The 19,928-nt window shown below is 39.1% G+C and overlaps 2 pseudogenes across 1 annotated transcript; both read right to left on the reverse strand.

The window, feature by feature from the left end:
* Nucleotides 1–3,628: 3,628 nt before the first annotated feature.
* On the reverse strand, nt 3,629–4,724 carry LOC147353742 (endogenous retrovirus group K member 25 Env polyprotein-like; annotated as a pseudogene). Its single transcript, XR_015145871.1, has one exon. The product of XR_015145871.1 is annotated as an endogenous retrovirus group K member 25 Env polyprotein-like (transcript).
* Nucleotides 4,687–6,181, reverse strand: LOC147353743 (endogenous retrovirus group K member 25 Env polyprotein-like; annotated as a pseudogene).
* Between the last annotated feature and the right edge of the window lie 13,747 nt (nt 6,182–19,928).

The following is a 19,928-nucleotide window of genomic DNA, read 5'->3' on the forward strand; positions in this document are numbered from 1 at the left end:
ACTTACTACACAATTTTTTCCCCATCATTCTTTTTTCCCCCAGCTTTACTGAGGTATGACTGAAACAATTATATATATTTAAAATGTACAATGTAATGTTTTGGTATATTTAGAGAGAAAAAGAAAAGAAACTAAAGTCACTCAGTCGTGTTGAACTCTTTATGACCCCATGGACTGTAGCCTACCAGGCTTCTCCGTCCATGGGATTTTCCAGGCAAGGGTACTGGAGTGGGTTGCTATTTCCTTCTTCAGGGGATCCTCCCGACCCAGGAATCGAACCTGGGTCTCCCGCATTGCAGGCAGACGCTTTACCCTCTGAGCCACCAGAGAAGCCCACTTGGTATATTTATACACTATGAAATGATTACCTCCCAAAGGCTGCACCTTCCAGTTGTGGGTTAGGATTTCAACATAGGCATACTCAGTCCCTAACAATGGCGTTCTTTTTATTGTTGAACTATCAGAGTGTTTCATGTACTCTACATACAAGTTCTGCTATGGTCTGAATGTTTGTGTCCCCCCGCCCCCACAAATACAAATCCACATGTCAAACCCTAATGACAAATGTAAAGGTATTTGGAGGCGGGGCATTCAGAGGACAATTATGTCATAAAAGCAGAGCCCTCACAAATGGGAGTAGTGCCCTTATAAAAGAGCCCAAAGAGCTCACTTGCTCCTTCTGCCATGTTAGCACACAGTGAAAAGATATCCACCTATGAAACAGAAAGTAGACCCTCACCAGACATGAAATCTACCAGCACCTTCATCTTGAATTTTCCAGCCTCAAGAACTGTGACACATTTCTGTTGTGGATAAGCCATTCAGCTATGGTATTCCTTAGAGCAAAAGGACTCAGACAAGTCACTTATCAGATATGTTATTTATAAACATTATCCCATTTTTGTAGGTTCTCTCTTTACTTTCTTGGCAGTGCCCTTTGAAGCAAAACAGTTTTTAATTTTGATAAATTCCAATTTGTCTATTTCTTTCCTTTGGAATCATATCTAAGAAACCATTAATCCAAGGTCACAAAGATTTACACCTATATTTTGTCCTAAGAGTTTTATAGTTTTAATTCAGACAGATTTCGGCATCAGTTGATATGATTATTTAGATTTTTCCTCTTTATTTTATAAATGTAGCACATTACATTGGGTTCCTATGTTGAAACACCCTCACAGGACCTGGATAAATTCCACTTGGCCACAATGTTAATGTTAAAAAATTAGAGATACCAAGGGAACATTTCATGCAAAGATGGGCTCGATAAAGGACAGAAATGGTATGGACCTAACAGAAGCAGAAGATATTAAAAAGAGGTGGCAAGAATACACAGAAGAACTGTACAAATAAGATCTTCACAACCCAGATAATCACAATGGTGTGATCACTGACCTAGAGCCAGACATCCTGGAAGGTGAAGTCAAGTGGGCCTTAGAAAGCATCACTACAAACAAAGCTAGTGGAGGTGATGGAATTCCAGTTGAGCTATTCCAAATCCTGAAAGATGATGCTGTGAAAGTGCTGCACTCAATATGCCAGCAAATTTGGAAAACTCAGCAGTGGCCACAGGACTGGAAAAGGTCAGTTTTCATTCCAATCCCAAAGAAAGGCAATGCCAAAGAATGCTCAAACTATCGCACAATTGCACTCATCTCACACGCTAGTAAAGTAATGCTCAAAATTGTCCAAGCCAGGCTTCAGCAATATGTGAACCATGAACTTCCTGATGTTCAAGCTGGTTTGAGAAAAGGCAGAGGAACCAGAGAGCAAATTGCCAACATCCACTGGATCATGGAAAAAGCAAGAGAGTTCCAGAAAGACATCTATTTCTGCTTTATTGACTATGCCAAAGCCTTTGACTGTGTGGATCACAATAAAATGTGAAAAATTCTGAAAGAGATGGGAATACCACCTGATCTGCCTCTTGAGAAATTTGTATGCAGGTCAGGAAGCAACAGTTAGAACTGGACATGGAACAACAGACTGGTTCCAAATAGGAAAAGGAGTTGGTCAAGGCTGTATATTGTCACCCTGCTTATTTAACTTATATGCAGAGTACATCATGAGAAATGCTGGACTGGAAGAAACACAAGCTGGAATCAAGATTGCCGGGAGAAATATCAATAACCTCAGATATGCAGATGACACCACCCTTATGGCAGAAAGTGAAGAGGAACTAAAAAGCCTCTTGATGAAAGTGAAAGTGGAGAATGAAAAGGTTGGCTTAAAGCTCAACATTCAGAAAACAAAGATCATAGCATCCGGTCCCATCACTTCATGGGAAATAGATGGGGAAACAGTGGAAACAGTGTCAGACTTTATTTTTCTGGGCTCCAAAATCACTGCAGATGGTGACTGCAGCCATGAAATTAAAAGACGCTTACTCCTTGGAAGGAAAGTTATGACCAACCTAGATAGCATATTCAAAAGCAGAGACATTACTTTGCCAACAAAGTTTCGTCTAGTCAAGGCTATGGTTTTTCCTGTGGTCATGTATGGATATGAGAGTTGGACTGTGAAGAAGGCTGAGTGCCAAAGAATTGATGCTTTTGAACTGTGGTGTTGGAGACTCTTGAGAGTCCCTTGGACTGCAAGGAGATCCAACCAGTCCATTCTGAAGGAGATCAGCCATGGGATTTCTTTGGAAGGACTGATGCTAAAGCTGAAACTCCAGTATTTTGGCCACCTCATGCGAAGAGTTGACTCATTGGAAAAGACTCTGATGCTGGGAGGGATTGGGGGCAGGAGGAGAAGGGGACGACAGAGGATGAGATGGCTGGATGGCATCACTGACTCGATGGACGTGAGTCTGGGTGAACTCCGGGAGTTGGTGATGGACAGGGAGGCCTGGCGTGCTGCGATTCATGGGGTTGCAAAGAGTCGGACACGACTGATCGACTGAACTGAACATGTTAGTCCTTTCCATAGCGTGCTGAATTCACTAGTTTATTATTATTGCCAGTACTGTTTTGAGGATATGTGCATTCTATTCATTAGGGTTACTGGCTTTCAGGTTTTGTTTTGTTTTGTTTTTCCCCAGTAGATATTTTGGTTTTGTTTTTTTGTTGTTTTGTTTTGTTTTGGCTTTGAAATCAAGGTAATGTTGACCTCTTAGGATGAGTTTGTTAGTTTTCTATTTAATTCAATTTGTGGGAAGAGTTTAAGAAGTATTGGTGTTATTCTAAAATTCACCAGTTAAGCCATCTTGTCCTGAGCTTTTCTTTGTTGGGAGGTTTGTGATTACTGATTTAATTGCCTTTTTTGTTGTTGTTACAGGCCTATTTGTTGTTGTTTTTCAGTTGCTCAGTCATGTCCGACTTTTTGTGACCCTATGGATTGCAGCACACCAGGTTTCCCTGTTCTTCATTATCTCCTGGAATTCACTCAAAGTCATGTCCATTGAGTCAATGATGCCATCCAACCATCTTATCCTTTGAAGGGAGCCCTCAGGAGAAGGGCTCCCTTCTCCTGCCTCAATCTTTCCCAGCATCAAGATCTGTTTCTTCTCGAACTTTTTTTTGTAGTTCATGTGTTTCTAGAAGATTGCCTATTTCATCAATGTTGGGGATTTTTTCCCCCGGACTCGGAAGTAACGAACCTGAAAGAAGGACACTCGGACAGTCTCTTGCAAGGACTGACAAGTTTATTTCTGCAGTCAAGTCTTTTTATAGAAGTAGGAACAAAGAGCTTAGAGTATAAAGCCAGCAGAGTGCATACGGGGTTAATACCTAATCAGTAAAAATATTTCAAGGACAGCGCGCTCTAAGTGACCCATGTGCTTATCCCATAACCCGTTTTATCAAGCAACATCCTTAATATTTATTATTAAATCTTGGCGCTGGGCATAACCAAAGGCAGGAGATGTTTTTCCGCCCGAGCACACCAAGCCGGGGTATTTCTGGCCCTTCGCCATTTTCCCAAGGACTTCCTCCAACCGGCTATTTTGTACTGGGCTTCCCAACATATCCTCCTTTTGTTTTTAATTTAAGCACAGCAGCTGCTAGTTGGATTCCATCATAGGAGGCATGGAGTCTTGAGGAGAGACATCTGAATCCTATAAGCAATGACAGAAAAAGCAGGGTGATTAATACATATATAAAAATGTTGCTTCCTGAAAACCAAGCTCTAGGGTCTAGAGACGATAGGGTTTTGGTTAAAGTATCATAAAATTGATTGCTGTACAATTCCTTAGGTACCTTAACTTGAAAATTAGCAACTTGTTGTTTCAACAAATTGATGTCTAAACTTGAGTTATCTGTGAGATCCTGCAAATGCACTTTAACTTTATCCCAAGGATATTCAGTGCTATTATAGGGCATGTTAGTCAGACAAAAAGAAGTAAAATTCCAGTGACAACGTATACATGTTTGGAAAGTCAGTTGCTGCACTTGATCTCCTAAGTGGATAACCACAGTTTGTAACTCATTAATTCGTGTTTGTAATTGCTGATCTATTTGAGCTTGTTGCGTCCAAAGATCATGAGAGTCTTTGTGCCAAGCAGTGATAAAATCATGATTTTGTATAGAAATATATAAAGCCATACTGGACAAAGTTCCTACAGTCACAATAGAGATGAGGCTTAAGATGCCTGTAATAATCCACCCAATGATGCACTTAGATCGCCTAAGTCCAGTTTTCAACAATACAGAAAGAAATACAGAATCAGTCCAAGGCTCAGTTAAGTTTACGGGAAGCCATAACTCAGATCTTTGTTTAACTAGCTAGCTAGCCATAACTCAGATTTTTGTTTAACTAGCTGCTAGCATTGAAATATGAATGATATGAAATGGTGTGATTAAGGCAGGTATACAATGCACATGCAGTACAATTGCAATCTTGGCCGATAAATCAATATCAAAATGCCCTACAATAAACAAGTATGGAAGGTGAACACACGATTGAATATAACCAGTACTATTGTATAGGAAGGTATAATTAGAAGGATGAAACACACCCACAGTCCCATAAACACTAGCGAAGTGCTCTAAGGCTGCTGGAAGTTTCCAAATGTGCCACTGCTCTGGCCCCACAATGGGGACAACAATCCTGGGTCGTGGGGGTGATAAGCCCCCATTCTACTAATTCAGCAATATGTCCTTATCAGTCCAGAAACTTGTCTTAGATTTATGAAAGCCTCCAATGCTTGATCTATTAAACCAGGAGCAATTATGATGTTCCTCCTGCTCTTCAGAACAGTTTACAAACAAACCGTGAGGTCCCCAGTCAACAAATTTAAATGTATGATTAGTATGATTTTGCTGAATTATAGAAACTTTCCCAAATTGGCCTTGACAATCAAACCAATGTAATGGTTGTATCTCCTGTTTTCTTCTCCAAGATACAGTATGACATGAAGGTTCCTCTGGTTGAAAAAGCGAGTTTGAATAGTTGGCTTATCTGGCCTGGATAATGTCGCTCGGAGCCATAAGTAAGAAAGATGCCAAAGCAAACGTTCCCAGACGCAAAGCAGTCCCACTGTTGGCAGAGTATGCCCACCACTGTGAGAAGATAGTCATGCAAAGGGGATGAGATCCGAAACAGATAGGCAGGGTTTTGAATCCCACGGAAATGTTGATTGGCTTTCCCTCATCTTCTTCATGAATTGGTTGCTTTGTGGACCAGGGACTTGGAAAATGCATGCTGTCATTAGTAAAGATCATAGGGGCTTTAGCTACCCAATCCACTATGGAGAGAAGTGGTGGATTGGGTATGTATGCCCAATAAACATATTCTGCATTTACCCCAGAGGAACAGGAAAGAACAGATAACATTGCCAGAAACAGCTTATCTGGAGTCATAGGAGTTCCAGTGTTCTTCAGTGTCTGCTCAGCCTGACGAGTCATGTTTTTCACTCGAGCCCATGTCAGGTAAGGATTCAGACGATGGCGTTTCCTCATTGGCTCCTCCAAGGTTATTGACGAGACCCTTCGTGTCAGCTTCATCACTTGCCGAGGGAGTCCGGTCTTGGGGTCCCTCTCGGTAACGGACATGGCGAAGGGGAACCTAGATTTCCTCTCCATCTGCAATGACAAGACCATAACCCTTGCCTAGGAGTCATAAGATTCCTGGCAGCCACTGATTACATTGCTTATACCATATTGGTGTATTGATTTCTAATTTGCTGTTTTTGTCTTCTGCAAAATGTCTATCTGCATGAGTGTCAGAATTATTTTTTGTTAGGTTTAATAAATTTAGGGAATAAAGAGTTAAAGATAATAGTAACTGAGGGTTCATGGGATAAGAAGTGTATCTCCTCTTCCATATTCCCCCTTTCTGTTTTAATAAATGAGTTTTTAGGGTGAGGTGGGCTCTTTCAATAATGGCTTGACCCTGAGGATTATAGGGTATTCCTGTAATGTGTGTTATGTTCCATTCTGATAAAAATGAACAAAACAAATGCGAGGTGAATGTAGGTCCATTGTCTGTTTTCAACACAGAAGGAATCCCCATAACGGGGAAGGTGAGTAAGAGTGCGGAAATGGCGTGTTTACTGGATTCTGAAGAGACAGGTACTGCCCAGATAAATCCTGAAAATGTATCAACTGAGACAAAAAGCAAAGAAAACTTTCCTAAGGAGCAGTGAGTGAAATCAGATTGCCAAAAGGAGTTAGGCTGTTGCCCCTGGGGATTAACTCCTGAAACTGTAGTTCGTAAGCTCAGAGGGGTGCAGACATCACAGGTTTTAATAATATGCCGTGCTTCCGTGAGAGGAATATGGTATTTAGAGTGCAATCTGTTAGTATTGGTATGAAGATTAGCATGTTCGTCATTGGCAGACGTAAAATGGGAGCTATGAACCTGTCAACAGCATTATTTCCTGCAACTAGAGGGCCAGGTAAACCTGAATGAGCATGTATATGTGCAATAAAGAAAGGTTCCATACGTGAGCGAATTAAAGCTTGAGTCTGTGAAAAGAGAGTATATAATTCTTCATCTAGGTTGTATAAAAAGGCGGTAACAAAATCAGGAAAAAGGGAAGCAAGGTATTTGGAATCAGTATATACGTTGAAGGATAATGGTTGAAGCGACAAAAGAGCATATAAAACATATAATTTAACTCTTTGTACTGAAGAATAGGTAGTGGGTAATTTCTCTTTGATATCAGGGCCGACAGTCCTTGCTATGCCTTTCTTGTTGCCATCAATGAAATAGGTGGGTGCACTGGAAATAGGTTGGGATGTAATGATATTAGTTACAATGAATTTAGTACATTGTAGAAAGTCCCATAATTTTCCTTTTGGCAAATGAAATGAGATAACATTTTGAAAATCACTTAATACCATTTACATGGTCAAGTTATATTGTAAGGCAATTTCCAATTCCTTTTTTGTCAAGGGAACGTGTATTGCATATGGATCAAATCCAGTCAAAGTTTGTATATATGGCTTCTTCCTGACATAATTAATTGCCCTATTTTCTCAATATATGATATAATTTTTTTAGACTGTTTAGTGTGTAAATATACCCATTCTATTGGGTTATGCTGAGCTATAATTGCAGTGGACGAATGTTCAGTGGGGAATATATACAAAGAAACTGGTTGATCATAATCTAGCTGAGTTGAAAAAGATTGTTGAATGCATTTCTCCATTAAGGCCAGTTCTTCTTTCTAGGGCTATTAGGGTCAGGGGATCCCTCTAAAATTTTAAATAGATTTTGTAAGGCATAGGTGGGGATGCCAACAGATGGCCGTAGCCAATTAATCAGATCAGATCAGTCGCTCAGTCGTGTCTGACTCTTTGTGACCCCATGAATCGCAGCACGCCAGGCCTCCCTGTCCATCACCAACTCCCGGAGTTCACTCAGATTCACATCCATTGAGTCAGTGGTGCCATCCAGCCATCTCATCCTCTGTCGTCCCCTTCTCCTCCTGCCCCCAATCCCTCCCAGCATCAGTCTTTTCCAATGAGTCAACTCTTCACATGAGGTGGCCAAAGTACTGGAGTTTCAGCTTTAGCATCAGTCCTTCCAAAGAAATCCCAGGGCTGATCTCCTTCAGAATGGACTGGTTGAATCTCCTTGCAGCCAATTAATATCTCCTAGCAATTTCTGAAAATCATTCAGCGTGTGTAGAGACTGTACAGAAATTTGAGTTTTTTGAGGTTTGATTTTAGATTCTTCCATAACATGTCTTAAATAATTAAAGGGTGTTTTCCATTGAATTTTATCTGGTGCAATAAGCAGGCCATGATTTTGAAGAGTAGTAGTAACTTCATTGTATAACTTTTGCAAATAGCATTCAGATTCCATAGAAAGAAGAATATCATCTATGTAACGAATTATAAACACAGTAGGACATTTATCTCTAATAGGTTGTAATAAAACAGATATGAGATATTGGCAAATGGTAGAAGAGTTCATCATTCCCTGAGGTAGCACCTTCCATTGAAATCTTTTAATAGGAGCCATGTGATTTATAGAAGGAACTGAAAAGGCAAAATGTTTTCTATCTTTAGGGTGCAGAGGTATAGTAAAAAAAAGTAGTCTTGTAAGTCAATAATAATTATAGACCATCCTTTTGGTACCATAGAAGGGGAGGGCAATCCGGGTTGTAAGGGCCCCATAGGTAACATGGTATTATTAACATTTCTTAAATCTATCAACATTCGCCATTTTCCTGATTTCTTTTTCATTATAAAAATAGGAGAGTTCCATGGGGAAAATGAAGGTTCTATATGAGCTTTTTGTAATTGTTCATTTACTAATTGTGTAAGAGTTGCCAATTTTTCTTTAGTTAGGGGCCACTGAGGTGTCCATATTGGGGTATCAGATTCCCAATCGAAAGGCAGCCGTGTTAACTCAATGGCCCCCATTAAGAAGGTTCATTTAAAGAAATTGTGGCTTTCGTTTGTTCAAGAAAATCCCATCCCCATAAATTGATAGGGATATTAGTAATATATGGTTTAAGATAAGCTACAATTTGATCAGGGCCATACATTTGTAAATAGGATGCATTGACAAAAGTTTGTGTGGCATCAGTTTTATTCACTCCTAATAGTCTAGAAGGAGCCATAATCTTACCCCAATCAAGGGGTTATTCTGCAGCTCTAATGATTGAAATGTTAGCTCCAGCATCTAACATGCCTGTGAAATTTCTTCCCCGTATGTGTAAAGTAAGTATGGGTTTCTGATGTTCCTTTAATGAGGTGGATAGTGCAGCAGTAAGGTTGGTACTGCCAAAGCCTCCCTGCCGAACTTTATCAGATGCCTTCATTGGCAAAAGTAATAATTGTGCAAAACGTTCCCCTTTTTGTAAGTATATATTTCCCATTTTCACAACATTTACTATAACACGTATTTCCCCTTCATAATCTTTATCCACAACACCAGTCAATATCATTAAACCTCTCATTGTGCAGCTATTACATCCCAAAATCAGTCCCACTGTCCCGGGTGGAATTGGGCCATAATATCCAGTGGGAATTTTGTGGGGGTTGTATAAATCTATTAGTTCCATATCATAAGGACTAGGTACATCAATGCAAGCACTCTTAGATGTAGCTGTTTGTAGCGTCATAATGCTAGGTCCTCCTTTTGTAGTGGGGCTAGAAGATGGCCCCTTTATTAGTTTCCCTGGTTTTTTTGTTGTTGTGCATCGGGGTTCAAAGTGTTTCCATCCTTATCAAATTTAGAATGACATTCATTCAGCCAATGGAACCCCTTTTTACATCTTGGACATACTCCTGGAGGTCTCTTCTTATTAGTATTATTTTTTCCAGCCTGTGTTGGCATGCAACATTGTTTTTTCATATGGCCGGGCTTCCCACAGTTGTAACATTTGGCATTAGTAGCTTTCTGTACATTAAAGTTTTCTAATGTTGCCAATTTTGCTCTATGGGAATTAGATCTGATATCCTTATAAGCTTTCAAATATTCCCTAAGAGAGCTAGTCTCTTAAATTGGTCTAAGCATGGATTGACATTTCTCATTAGCATTTTCAAAAGCAAGTTGTTTTAAAATAATATTTTATAAAGTCACATCCTTATTAGATTTCTCAATTGCATCCTTGAATTTTCCTATAAATTGAGAATATTCCTCTTCATGTCCTTGAATAATCTTAACAAATGAACCATCAGAGTTATGTTTATGAGTTTGCTTATGTCTTGCAGGCAATTCTTTAGTGAAATGTAACATCTGAGGGGTAATATTAGCTAATTGCGCAATCATATCGGCCATGGCTCTTGTTCCAGTGAGTATATCATAGGTTAAATTGGCAGGGTTACCATGAGATTGCTGGTCAATCAGCATTTGTTGGGCCTCATCCTTAACCCATATTTGCCATTGAAGTAATTGTTGAGGATTTTGAATTATCTTTGCTATTTGAAAAAAATCATATGGCATCCAATGGTCAGCCCATCCTCTGAGAAATTCTATACAGTAAGGAGAAGTAGGTCCATACAGAGTGCATGCTTTCTTAAAGCTAGACAACATGCCAAAATCTAGATTAGCCCAAGTATTTTGGTCTTGGGCAGGCTGATTAAATTGCATTGGGAAAGCGAAAGCACAAGTAGGCATCTCCCAAGGAGGAGTGAAATGATTAGTACGAGCAAAGTTAGCAATTGCTGTTACAGGCGAAGCAGAAGGAAAAACCTCAGATTTGGGCTGTCCGTTGAATGAAATGACCTCCATTCTAAGTGGCTTCAGTTTTGACATATCCTGTATGTATGCCTCTAAGTTGTTTTTCTAAGGATTGTGTCTGATTGAGCATAACATTCTTATATTTCAAAGCACCTTGCATATCTTGTTCCTTATGCTCATATTCATGTAAAGATTGAATAGTTTTTTACTTCCAAATTAACGTTATGCCCTTCAATTTGTTCTATGATAGCCCGTATGAGTGACCATGTAACCCTTGCCGATGTGCTTGCAAAACATTATTTTTAACCCTTTTCTATATGTCTAGATGGGAACCATGAATTGTTCCAGTAAAATATGATAGCAGTCGTTCAACTGGTCTCTTGAAACATTAACACCATTTTGTTTCAAAAAATGATGCATTATAGAAATGAAAGGAATTTTACTGCTATGTTGTCCCATCCTGCTTACCTCTTTCTTCAGGGGCTCGTCGCTTTGTTCAGCCTTCCTTTCAAGTCCCTGTTCAGGCGCCACTTGTTGGGGATTTTCTCCCCAGGACTTGGAAGCCACGAACCTGAAAGAAGAACACTCGGACAGTCTCTTGCAAGGACTGACAAGTTTATTTCTGCAGTCAAGCCTTTTTATAGAAGTAGGAACAAAGAGCTTAGAGTATACAGCCAGCAGAGCACGTACGGGGTTAACACCTAATCAGTAAAAATATTTCAAGGACAGCGCGCTCTAAGTGACCCATGTGCTTATCCCATAACCCGTTTTCTCAAGCAACATCCTTAATATTTATTATTAAATCTTGGCGCCGGGCATAACCAAAGGCAGGAGATGTTTTTCTGCCCAAGCACACCAAGCCAGGGTATTTCTGGCCCTTCGCCATTTTTGCAAGGACTTCCTCCAACCGGCTATTTTGTACTGGGCTTCCCAACAATCAAGATTATCAGTATGTTGGTCTACAACTGTTTATAGTATTTCTTTCACTTCTGATTTTAGTGATTTAAGTCTTCTATCTCTATATATATAGTCATAGAGAAAGATTTGCCGATTTTGCAGTTATTTTCAAAAAACCAGCTTCTGGGTTTATTATTATTTTTATATGGAATTCTCAGTTTCAGTTCAGTCACTCAGTCATGTCCGACTCTTTGCAACCCCATGGACTGCAACACACCAGGCTTCCCTGTCCATCACCGACTCCTGGAGCTTGCTCAAACTCATGTGCATCGAGTCGGTGATGCCATGCAACCATCTTATCCTCTGCCATCCCCTTCTCCTCTGCCTTCAATCTTTCCCAGCATCAGGGTCTTTTCCAATGAGTCAGTTCTTTGCATCAGGTAGCCAAAGTATTGGAGCTTCAGCTTCAGCATCAGTTCTTCCAATGAATATTCAGGACTGATTTTCTTTAGGATTGACTGGTTTGATCTTCTTGCAGTCCAAGGGACTCTCAAGAGTCTTCTCCAACACCACAGTTCAAAAGCATCCATGCTTTGGTCCTCTGCTTTCTTTTATGATCCAACTCTCACATCCATACATGACTACTGGAAAAACCATAGCTTTGACTAGACGGACCTCTGTCAGCAAAGTACTGTCTCTACTTTTTAATATGCTATCTAGGTTGGTCATAACTTTTCTTCCAAGGAGCATGCATCTTTTAATTTCATGGCTGCAGTCACCATCTGCAGTAATTTTGGAGCCCCCCAAAATATAGTCTACCACTGTTTCCCCATCTATTTGCCATGAAGTGATGGGACTGGATGCCATGATCTTAGTTTTCTGAATGTTGAGTTTTAAGCCAGCCTTTTCACTCTTTCACTTTCATCAAGAGGCTCTTTCATTCCTCTTAGCTTTCTGCCATAAGGGTGATGTCATCTGCATATCTGAGTTTATGATTATTTCTCCCAGCAATCTTGATTCTAGCTCCTGCTTCATCCAGCCAGGCATTTTGCATGATGTACTCTGCATATAAGTCTGCAATAAGCAGGGTGACAATATATAGCCTTGATGTACTCCTTTCCCAATTTGGAACCAGTCCGTTGTTCCATGTCCAGTTCTACCTGTGGCTTCTTGACCTGCATACAGATTTCTCAGGAGGCAGGTCAGGTGGTCTGGTATTCCCATCATTGGAAGAATTTTCCAGTTTGTTATGATTCACACAGTCAAAGGCTTTGGCATAGTCAATAAAGCAGATGTTTTTCTGGAACTCTCTTGCTTTTTCTATGATCCAACAGATGTTGGTAGTTTGATCCCTGGTTCCTCTGCCTTTTCTAAATCCAGCTTGAATATCTGGAAATTCATGGTTCACATACTGTTGAAGCCTTGCTTGGAGAATTTTGAGCATTACTTTGCTAGCATGTGAAATGAATGCAATTGTGCAGTAGTTTGAACATTCTTTGGAATTGCCTTTCTTTGGGACTGGAATGAAAACTGACCTTTTCCAGTCCTGTGGCCACTGCTGAGTTTTCCAAATTTGCTAGCATATGGAGTGCAGCACTTTAAAAGCATCATCTTTTAGGATTTTAATTCTATCACCTCCACTAGCTTTGTTCATAATAATGCTTCCTAAGGCCCACTTGACTTCACACTTCAGGATGTCTAGCTCTAGGTGAGTCACCACACCATCGTGGTTATCTGGGTCATTAAGATCTTTTTTGTACAGTTCTTCTATATATTCTTGCCACCTCTTCTTAGTATCTTCTGCTTCTGTTAGGTCCATACCATTTCTGTCCTTTATTGTGCTCATCTTTGCATGAAATGCTCCCTTGGTTATCTCTAATTTTATTGAAGAGATCTCTAGCCTTTCCCATTCTATTGTTTTTCTCTATTTCTCTGCATTGATCACTTAAGAAGGCTTTCTTATCTCTTCTTGTTGGTCTTTGGAACTCTGCATTCAGATGGGTATCTTTCCTTTTCTCCTTTGCCTGTAGCTTCTCTTCTTTTCTCAGCTATTTGTACGGCCTCGTCAGACAACCATTTTGCCTTTTTGCATTTCTTTTTCTTGGGACTGGTCTTGATCACTGCCACCTGTACAATGTCATGAACCTCTGTCCATAGTTCTTCAGGCACTCTGTCTTATCAAATCTAATCCCATGAATCTATTTGTCGGTTTATATCTGCTCTAATCTTTAGTATTTCTATTCTGATAGCTTTGGGTTTAGCTTGTTCTTTTTCTAGTTTCATATGTTGTAAAGTTAGGTTATTGGTTTGAGCTCTTTTTTTAATGTAAATGTTATAGCTATAAATTCCCCTCTGATTTGGATGCATCCCATGTCTTTGTGTCTTGTGTTTTTATTTCAATTTGTCTCAAGATATTTTCTAATTTCCCTTGTGATTTCTTATCTGATATATTGGTTAAGAGTACGTTCAATTTCCACATTTTTTGTGGATTTCCCTCTTTCCTACCACTACTGTTATTTCTAATAGTTTCATTCCATTGTGACTGGCAACTCTACAGCCCAACCAAAGCCAACAAACTTCCTTCCTGATGTACATAATGTGAACTGTAGTCCTTGGGCTACAGCAGCTTTAGTGCCCACACATCAGCTGTCAGTCACTTATGCCCTGGCAATTTCCCATGTCCCTTTCAATGCAGACACTCTTTTTCTAAACCATGTACCCGCACCTCAACTCTACCAGCTGCAATTCAATTGTGTCCCAAAGGTTTGTCTCCTGCTTGCTCAGTGACTATAGATCAGCTCTGGCCCTGGAAACCCACCAAAATTCTCCACCATCCAGTGGGGCTGAAACCACATCTTCTGTGAAATTTGAACTGAACCCCAGAGTTAAAAGATGGGACTCACCTTCAAAATTTATCTTTCCTTTGATATTCTCCCTCAGCCTCTAGGTATTCTTCAGAGTTCTTTTGGGCTTCCCTTGCCTCAGTGGTAAAGAATCTGCTTAGTAATACAAGAGATGCTAGAGACGTGGGTTCAATTCCTGGGTCCGGAAGATACCCTGGAGAAGGAATTGGCAACCAACTCTAGTATTCTTGCCTGGGAAATCTCATGGTCAGAGAAGCCTGGTGGGCTACAGTCCATGGGGTTGCAAAAGAGTTGGACACAACTTAGCAACTAAAACAACAGTGTTTTTATATCTTATAGTTACTTTTCTACCATAGTTTAACAATTCTTTATACTCCATCTTGGTCCAGAACCAGAAGTAAAATGTATCCTTTAATAGCCACATTAAATATTTATCTTAATGGGAATTAATGATTCATTTGGATTTATTTCTATACTCATGGAAATTACTCTTTGAGCAAATGAGAGGGGAACTGTGTATCACTTTTGATGACATTTCACTTAGTCACAGGACCATAACTGGTAGGGGAGAATGGAAAATTTGGTACAGGGCTTGGTAGCCAGGTTCCCAGGAAGAAAATGAGAATTTTGGAATTCTGCCAAAGTGCACCAACAAAATAATAATATACAGCTATAATAATAATATACCACCATAAACACAAAGAAACTCTTCATATCTGAATCTCCTGGACAAAATATATTTTCCAAGAATGCTACTAAAATATATCCCATCTTATATGCTTTCTTAAAACATGACACCATCCCATTAAGATGTATCTGCCTGGTACAATCTCTCACACTGGTCTTAGCAATACTTTTTCTGATCTGTCTCCTCATGCAAGGGAAACAAAGGGCAAAATAAAACAGATGCCACTACATTCAACTCAAAAGCTTTTGCACAATGAAAGTAAAAACTGTCAACAAAAAGGCAGACTACTGATGCAAGAAAATATTTGCAAACGATATCTCCAATAAGGGGTAAAAATCCAAAATATACAGGGAACCCATACAACTCAACATCAAAAAAAAAAAAAAAAACCTAATTAAAAAATGGACAGAGGACCCAAAGAGACATTTTTCCAAAGAAGACATACAGATAGCCAGCAGACATATGAAAAGATGCTCAACATCACTAATAAGGGAAATGCAAATTAATACTGCAATGAGATACCACCTTACACCTGTCAGAATAGCTGTCATTAAAAAAGATAACAAATGGCAAGTTTTAGCAAAAATGTGGAGGAAAGGGGACACTTGCACATTGTTGACGGGATTGATGAAGCTACTATGGAAAATATTATGGGAGGTCCTCCAAAAATTAAAAATAGAACTGCCATATGGCCTAGAAATTTCACTTCTGGGTATTTACCCAAAGAAAAAACCACTAATTCAAAAAGATATATGCTCCCCAATGTTCACTGCAGCATTATTTACAAGCCAAGATGTGGAGGCAACCTAAGTGTCTAGTAATAGATGAATGGATAAAGAATATGTGGTATGTGTGTGTGTGTGGGTGGGTGTATATATATATATATATATATATATTCAACTCAGTATACTCAATGGAATTACTCATTTCATAAAAATGAAATCTTGCCATTTTAATAACGTTTGCATCGAGGGTACTATGCTAAATAAAATAAAGGCAAATACCATATGATTTCACTTATATGTAGAGTCTAAAAAACAAAACTAATACAATTATGTAAAGTTTAAAAATAAAATAAAATTAAAAAACAAAAAAAAACAAAAAAAACAAATGGGTGGCTGCCAAAGGAAAACACTCATAGAAAACAAACGGGTGGCTGCCAAAGGGAAGAATGGGTATTTGGGGCAGGGGATAGGTGAAGGGGATAAAGAGATACAAATCTCCAGTTATAAAATAAATAAGCCATGGGAATACAATACACATCATAAGGAATACTGTCAATAATACTGTAATAACATTGTATGGGGACAGATGTTACTAGATTTATCATGGTGACCATTTAGCAAATACAAAATCATTATGTAATATACCTGAAATTTAATAAAAGTATATCAATTATAGTTAAATAATAAAAAATGAGTGCTTCAGAAAATTTTTTGAGGGACTTCCCTTAGTGGTTCATTGGGTAAGACTCCAAGCTCCCAGTGCAGGGGGCCTGGGTTTGATCCCTGGTCAGGGAACTAGATCCCACATACCGCAACTAAAGATCTCATGTGCCACAATTAAGACCTGGTGCAGCCATTTTTTTTTTTAAGAAATTTAAAAAAAAAAAAATGTAACTGCTTAAAGCAATGGAGAATGGCAGAAGTGAGATTATGTGACTTCCAAAGTTAAGTATGGAAGCATCTTTGTGGCATATTGTATTTTCCACATATAGCACAATGTATCTTATCCTACAAGCTCTTTTTACTTTATGATACTTCATTGAGTTAAAACTGCCTCAACCAAGGGAGTATGATACAATGATGTTATGTGATTTCTGAGGCTAGATAATAGTAATTGTATGCACTTCCACCTTCTTTGGGATACACTCTTGGAACTCAAGTCACAGGTTAGGCGGCCACATAGAGACATCATATGTAGTTACTGTGGCCAACTATTCTGCGGTTCAGCGGACAACCAGAATCAAATGCCAGGCATGTGAGTGAGTCTTTTGGTGATTCTAGCCTTTAGCCATCAGATGACTCCCAGCTTTCAAGTTACTCCACTTGAGACGTCACTGCTAAGTCTTGACAAATTTTTGTAGATGTGTGAGTTAAATAAATGATTGTTGTTTTTTAAGCCAAGTTTGGGGCAGTTGTTAATGCAGCAACAGAAAATTTGAACAACTGCCAAAATAAGTGAAAAAGCAAAGCACATTAAAATATATATATATGTAATAGTTTATTTTGAAAAGCAAATGAAGAAAGACCACATGCGGTATAGATGTATATATTTTTTTCTTACATAGTTTCCTATGGAGAATTTACATAAATGGATAATTTCCTGATGGGTTTGTATCATAGTATGAGGACTGTTTGAGGGGTTTGAATCAGACTGCGGCAGGCTACAACTGGGTTTAATTAGAACAATTTCCTCAAAAACAGGAACCTTTCAAACTATTTGCTACTGTTTAATGGCAATTACCACCTCATGTGAAGAGTTGACCCATTGGAAAAGACTCTGATGCTGGGAGGGATTGGGGGCAGGAGGAAAAGGGGACGACAGAGGATGAGATGGCTGGATGGCATCACCGACTCGATGGACATGAACTCCGGGAGTTTGTGATGGACAGGGAGGCCTGGTGCGCTGCGATTCATGGGGTCGAAAAGAGTTAGACATGAATGAGCAACTGAACTGAACTGAACTGAATGGCAATTCCAAAGGTCTTGTGTTAACATAGTTTTAAACTTTATGATTCTTTTTACTAGCCTGTTTGCCTTTTAATGTTCCTAATTATACAGTACATTAAGTATCTCATTTTAGTGACTATTTCATATCTCTCTTCTTTTAAACCCCAAACTTATCTCTCATACTTCCAGCTAACCTTGCTTACCACTTCATGAATGCACTGAAGGGAGCAGAAGAACACTTCTGAAGACTTCTACATCATTACTCACTTCCCAGCATCTGCACTCTATATTCTGCCATTTTATTGCCAGGAATAAGTCACCCATGGTATCACCTAAATTAATCCTCCCATCCTCTAATCTTATTCCCTCTCACCTACACAAGGTCTTTGCTCCAGTAAGTCTTTCTTCTTTGTCTTAAATCATCCATCCTTGTCCCTTACTGGATTATTCCAATCAGCATACAAAATTGCTGTTACTTTCCCATCCTGAAAGCAAAACACTCCCATTCCTACTGCTACACTAATTATTAACTAATTATTATTTGTTTTCTTTTGCAGCACAACACCTCCAAACAGTTATCTCTATACTGTCTCCAATTTCTATTCTCTTATCAGGCTTTCATTTCACTCCAAAACAGAGACATCAGAAATAACCCTGCTCTTTTCAAGGTCAACAGTAACATCTAAATCCAATAGTCAATTCTCAAGCCTTACACAATTATGTAACTGGCCAAAGGTATCTGTATCTCTGATTATCCTTTCTTTGACTCACTTTCATTTGGCTTCTGTAATGTCAGTCTCGGTTTTCCTTCCATCTCACTGGTCTTCCTTAGCATCTTTTACTGGTCTGTGCTTTTACCCATGAACTCTTTAATGTTGGAACACACTGTGGATCAGTCTTTGCTATTCTTTCATTTACATGTAGGTCCTTAATAATCTTAGCCTGCCTCCTTAATTTAAATATACATAGGCAATGACTACTAAATTAATATCATCTCTAGACTAGTACAAGCTAGAATATCCAAGTGGTTACTCAATAAAACTGATGGAACTGTAGCTTTCCGCATCTCAGCAGATGGGAACATATCTTGCCAGTTGCTTGGAACCAAAACCTTTGAGGTAATGTCACCTTGGGCTTTTCTCTTCCTCTCACAACTGACATCCTTTCCCTAAACAGATTTTGCCTGCTCCATCATATTTAACATGTATCTATAATCCAATCACTTCTCACCATTGTTATCACCCTGGTCTGAGCCACCATCATTTATCTGAATTAATACCATAGTCTTGTACCCAGTTTTTATTTTTTTAACACAAAAGCAACATGACAAATTATGTCCTCCATTCAAAACTCTCCAAGGACTGTCCATTTCCCTCAGAATAAAATCCAAAATGCTTACAATGACTTACAAGATATGGCCCTGTTACCTGACCTCCTCTATCAATCATCCCTTTACACAGACCTCTACTATAACTTCCCCCATATTCCTCAAATACACCAGCAGAGTTCCACTGTGAGGCCTTTGCTCTAACTTTTTCTGTCTAGTATGCTCTTCCCTTAGATAACCAGACTTACTCCCTCACACCTTCAAATCTTGACTCAGATCTTTCCTTCTCCATGGTCTACTCTGGTCATTCTATTTCATACAGCAACAAATATTATCATATTCCTCCCAACTCCTTTTTAAAGACCCCCCCCAATACCATTTATGTTCTAACATACTCTACAATTTATTATTCCATCTCCTTCTGCTAGAATTCTCATTAATATATCCTAACACCTAAGACAGTAGCTGGAACGTAGTAAATATAACTAGTTTTAAAATGACAGGCTTGGGTGGGGAAAATACTTTAAAGTCTTTGAAGGAGACTCAGTGTCTTTCCATGGATGGGGCAATGGTCTCATTTTTTTTGTTCAGACTGCTATTGAAGACCACTCTAAAGTGGCTTCAGTTAGGAGAATCAATTTTGTTATTTTGAATCCCACAAGTTCCAAAATTAAGAAGGTACCATTAAACTGGATTGAGCACCTGCAGCCCTGAGACAGCATCTCTTAATAAAGCAATATTGCTTTCAATCTCTGCTAGCAGGCTCTCTCTAGCTAATTCTACACTAAGTTTATGTCTTTCACAGGATATTACTGAAAGAAAGCAGCAAAAAACATTCAACACACACACTCTGAGTCATTTCTACCATTTCTTCTAACATTAAAGCCTTAATTGGTACA

This window comes from Bos grunniens, chromosome 18 (assembly GCF_055505025.1).
Source record: "Bos grunniens cultivar Pamir isolate PY7600 chromosome 18, Bosgru_T2T1.0, whole genome shotgun sequence".
Taxonomy (NCBI): Eukaryota; Metazoa; Chordata; class Mammalia; order Artiodactyla; family Bovidae; genus Bos; species Bos grunniens.